Genomic DNA, 5,857 nt, shown 5'->3' on the forward strand with positions numbered 1-5,857 from the left:
CTTGTTGACAATAGAATGCGAATCACCATCCAAAGTTTAAAGATTCTGAAATCTAAAGAGTTTGTTTTGATGAAGATTAGGAGATTTGGTTTCGAAGAAAACTGGGGCATGGTCGGAAATGGAGAAAATTCCATATGAAATGACAACTTGGGGTACAGGTTTACAAATTGTTGATCGGCAATGCCCTTATCAAGACGTTGAAGTAGGAATTCATCTTTGTTTGACTTCCAAGAGAAAGTTTTTTGTATACAATTTATTAAGATGTGACATAAGATCAGGGAAGCGCTAACATTGTCGCTGGGAGACAGGGTTCCCTCCAATTTTATCATTTGGAGAAAGGAGTTCATTAAAATCTCCTATTAGAAGCAATTGCATTATCGTACAAGGTTTTTAAAGATTCCCAAGAAAACACCCTTTTCACTTTCTTGTGCTGGACAATAAACCCGAGAAACAAGTGAAGTGAGATTGTTTGGTTTGTGATAGACGGTTAGGTGTGCACATTTATATGTGAGGATGGAGTTTGTAACTTTAACGTTATCATCATTCCATAAAATCCAAATACCTCCAGAGTGGTTTAAGGGGTTAATAATAAGTTTGTGTTGAAATTTTAAAGATTTGATAACGTTTCTACTATTTTGCTTTTTGGTAATTGTTTCTAGAACGAATAGAATGTCCGGTCAAAACCTGTGTTTGATAAGTAAGAGTTCAGCGATTGCTTTATCGCGTTTTCTCCCTTGAATATTCCAAGAACAAACTCTCATTTAAAATAGAAATGAGTTATAAATTGGGCAAATAATATCCCTCACGATAAAGAATTTCTAGTAAACGACAGTGAATTTGAGAATCCGGTTCCGTTAAGGGAAAAAACCCTTAGGCATATTGTAAGCGGATATTAAAATCCGATTCCGATAAGAGCTTTCGTTCTTAGGCGATTCTTTAGCGGATTTTGAAATCCGGTTCCAAAAAAGAGTTAAGCCTTTATAGCCGAACAATGTCCCAATGTTCGATCTTATGATCGGAATACATGAAAAAGGTTCCCAGAAATACAAAATACAAAAATAATGGTCTGAAGTCAAATAAACATAGAGAAGTATAATGCTCCTTTTTAAGTCGAACAAGAGATGGATGTAGCAACAGCTTAGGCAAGGGCGTGGTGCAGTCACCATGGATACACTACAAGGATCCAAGTAATGGCTTATAGGGGTACCTGAGTACAACACATAAACAAGTCAAAAGCACAAGTAAGAAACTGGTACTGTACTGACAGTTGTAAAGCCAAGGCAAATAGTTAGTTACACTCTATATATACTTACAAGTGGGAAGGAGAATAAGATGGGCCAATTTAAGAAAATAAAAAGGTTATGCAACCTGAGTGAACCACCAGCATCTTCCATAGAAGGAAGAGGGGCAGCAGTCGCAACACCCTCAGTCCAAAAGAAGGATAAGAAAAGGGAATTGATAGAGTATAAAACTAATCTTAGGACTTCAACCATCAGCTTAAGCTTTCGGTTGAGTTGGTCCTCTGACATGGTATCAGAGCCAGCGTGACGCAAAGGTCACGGGTTCAAATTTCATCCACCCCTCCTTTTAAAGTGGAATATTTCGCCCTGGGTATAAGGAGGCCTATGATGCATCCACATTTCAAGCCCAAAAGGCTTTCATGTGAGGGGGCGTTATAGAATATAAAACTAATCTTAGGACTTCAACCATCAGCTTAAGCTTTTAGGTTGAGTTGGTCTTCTGACAGTGATAGAGTATAAAACTAATCTTAGGACTTCAACCATCAGCTTAAGCTTTTGGTTGAAGTTCTAAGATTAGTTTTATACACTCTATCAGAAATATCAAAGTAAGGACTTATGTGTGGAATATCTCACAAGAACGAGCTTCAACCTTGTAACTAGCATCCAAAAAGATGGATTCATAGTTAAGCTAGACTACATTTGTAATTCGTCTATCTTAAGGCGAATCCATTAGTAAATAGCCCGTACAATACTTTTAAGGGTGATGATAAAGGTCACAAGTTGCGACAACTACGTGTCGCAGTTTAATTGGCACATTTAGGCGCCACCTAGGCTATGCGTCATCAGAATATTTTTACTACTAATTCCATATTTTTACTATGAAAATATGTAAATAAGATTATCGACATAAAGAAGGAAACAAATTAGAATATTAAGATTTTCCTACTTTTTTTTGTAACATGTATAATAGATTATATAACTTAAATATTTTAGTTTCCAATTTAAATCATGACACATAAACATGTCATGTCATCATTGTGACACGGCTTAAAGGTCGCATATTGCGACCTTTATTATTTTCGTACTTTTAAAAGTACTTTCATAGAAGTAACAAAACATCAAAAGTAAAAGGAAGATTTCACACTCATATGGATTGGCGTCCGATGATAAATCAATAACATTACGGAGTACACTCGATTGATGCATCGCCTTTAATTAGTTAAATCAATTAAGGTAGGTAAATATAATAAAATATGGATAAAGTATGAAGATATTTTCACCATCTTTTTTTTTATTTACATACTTCATCCGTTTCGGAAATATCGCACCATTTGTTTTTTTACACTATTTACACTACGACTTTGGCTATTTTTCGTGATTCGTACGTAAGAAAATTTTAGTCATGTACGTGGGGTCATGTTCGATTCGTATCGATATATATTTTTTAAATATTAATTTTTTATAATTTTTAGTTGCACATGATTTGAGATATTAAGGGTCAAAGTAATGGTTAGATTAGTAAAAGTCAACCATGGTGCGGTATTTCCGGAACGGAGGAAGTATTTTATTTTGGGTGTCTCATTTTATTTTTTATATTGAAAATATTTCCTTTCATATTACTCTATATCACATAAATGTCTTAATATTCTATCAAAATTTGTGTTCAATGGTTATTTTAACCAATTAAATTCATTGGGGCATTTAATCTTTGACACTTTTCATTGGGGCATTAAGGTTGCATTCTATTCACCTGATTTCCACTTATTTTTCCTGAACTTATGTTATCTGAGTTTATCTGAACTTATCTGAACTTATTAGAACTTATCAAAACTTAGTTTAGTTATAAATTGTACTTTGTTAACCCTTATTTTTTCTGAACTTATCTGAACTTAATTGAACTTATCTAAACTTATTTTTCCTGAAATAAGTGGAAATAAGATGAACAGGACAGGGTATAAATCTTTTTTATTTTCTCAATGTCATATTTTTTGATAAAGTGAAAATATTATAAATGAACTTAATTTGCCTCGTTTAAATAAAAAAATTTAGAGGAATCTCAATGTACATTAATTAGTCGTTAAATCATGTGCATAATAACAAACGTAGATAACTAAAAGGGACGGAGGGAGTAGATGTGTAAAAGGTGGATATGTATAAGAAAACAAATGAATAAAGTATGAGAAAATGAGTGAAAATTTGTAAATGTTGTGGGATAAGAATGATAAGACAGTAAATTTTTATGTCCAAATTTAGAATAAACATTATGTCCAAATTTACAATATAAGGAACATTATGAAACGGAATAAAACGAAAAATATAATGATCATTTGAAAAGGAGGTAGTATGTATTTTATCTAAGAGGAAAGTTGATTGGAAAAGAAAAAAACGTTAGCTTGCTATGGAGAGAAATGTAGGAAAAGAAAATAGGGTATTATGTTTTTTTCCCCAAAATTTTAACTTAAACATCATAAAAATTTGCGATCAACAAGTGTTTGTTTAGCACTAATATCACAGTAGCCCATAAAGCCCAAATACAGTGGTATCATTGGTAAGTTAAAAAAAATAAGTGGTACAGCTAATCGCTAACTGCTGTATCCGGGTACAGCCAGCTCTGGCTGTACCCCAAAAACGATGCGCTCATATTGTTTGTTCATTCTTGTCAATTGTTTGTTCTTTTTTATTGTACTGTTTGTTCATTCTTATTGTACTGTTTGTTCTTTCTTGTTGTACTGTTTGTTCTTTCATGTTGTTTTTTAAATTCATCATCAAATTTTCATAATTGTTGTATTTTTTGTTATTTTTTCTGGAATTTTATGTTCTTTTTTATATTGTTTGTTCTTTTTTGTTGAATTATTTGTTTGTTCACAATAAATATATGGTTAATGTTCATAATGAAATTGTTCACTTCATTGGTCTTTTATGTTTTTACAAGCGCCTATATTGTTTATTTCCAAATAAATAAATAAATGTTCATTTCCAAAATAGTAAATGTTCATTCCAAATAAATAAATAAATGTTCTTTTCCGAAATAGTAAATGTTCATTTCCGAAATAGTAAATGTTCATTTTTGTAGTGTATTTCCAAATAAATAAATAAATGTTCATTTCCAAAATAGTAAATGTTCATTCCAAATAAATAAATAAACGTTCATTTTCGAAATTGTAAATGTTCATTTTTGTACCAGTATTTGTTCTTTCTTGTTTTATTGTTTGTTCTTTCATGTTGGCTTTAAAATTCATCATAAAATTGTTCATAATTGTTGTTTTGGTTGTTCTTTTTTTCTGGAATTTTATGTTCTTTTTTATATTGTTTGTTCTTTTTTGTTGAATTATTTGTTCTTTCTTGTTTATTTGTTTGTTCACAATAAATATATGGTTAATGTTCATAATGAAATTGTTCACTTCATTGGTCTTTTATGTTTTTACAAGCGCCTATATTGTTTATTTCCAAATAAATACATAAATGTTCATATCCAAAATAGTAAATGTTCATTCCAAATAAATAAATAAATGTTCATTTCCGAAATAGTAAATGCTCATTTTTGTAGTTTATTTCCAAATAAATAAATAAATGTTCATTTCCAAAATAGTAAATGTTCATTCCAAATAAATAAATAAATGTTCATTTTCGAAATAGTAAATGTTCATTTTTGTACCAGTATATTAATGTTCATTTTAAACAACACAAAACGACATCGTTTTGGATAGGAGTACAGCCAGCTTTGGCTGTACCCGGGTATAGCCAAAAATTTGCGTGGTATAGCAGTACCATTGAAAAAACTCAATACTACAATGACACCAATGAGAATTAATCATAATAATCTAACCTTTTAAGTGGATTTCTTTTAGGGGGTTCTTAATTGACTCCCGGATTAGCTAAAACGCCTACATTTATTATCTAAAATTACGTGTTTACCCTTTTAAAAAATTCACCTCCTCCTCTCCTCACCCCATCCCAAAACTTGTTGTGGGTCCAGCCCACTTTTGTGCATAAGTTTATTAATACTTGTGCTTGTGTTTTAAGTGGAAGCCCAATATTTCACTTATTGTTGTGGCCCAATATTGGGTTATGTTGAAGCTTATTTGGGAAGCTTAGGGTAATATTTGGGCTGTCTTGAGAGGCAGCAAAGGGGGTGAGAAAATCAGATAGAAACACATACTCAAAAAGGAGAGGAGAGAAAGAGAAGAGAGTGTCCGTAGTTTTCAGGGCAGCCATCAGAAAACTTTTGTTTGCTGGAGATTGAACGGTCGGATCGTGCTGATTTTTAGTCATCTTGTTGAGGATACATAGGGACTCATTTTGAACGGTTGGATCGTTGTTTGGAGCTCTGGTTTGTCCGTGGTCGCTGCTGGACAGAACCTACGTTTTTGGGTGATATTCTTCATCTCTTGTCTCTTAGTTTGTTGATCTCTTATGTATGAAAGTGTTGGTTGGTTGTGAACCTTTGTATGTCTGATTTGGGTTCTTTTTCCCTCAATTTTATCATAATAAGAGAAGCTGGTAAGGGTGGACTCCTCACAAGTCCCGTGGTTTTTACTCTTCACATCGAAGGGGTTTTCCACGCATAATTCGTGTGTTGTTGATTGCATTTTGTTCTTCCGCATTTGATTATTGTT

This window comes from Spinacia oleracea, chromosome 2, assembly GCF_020520425.1.
Source record: "Spinacia oleracea cultivar Varoflay chromosome 2, BTI_SOV_V1, whole genome shotgun sequence".
In the NCBI taxonomy this organism is placed as follows: Eukaryota; Viridiplantae; Streptophyta; class Magnoliopsida; order Caryophyllales; family Amaranthaceae; genus Spinacia; species Spinacia oleracea.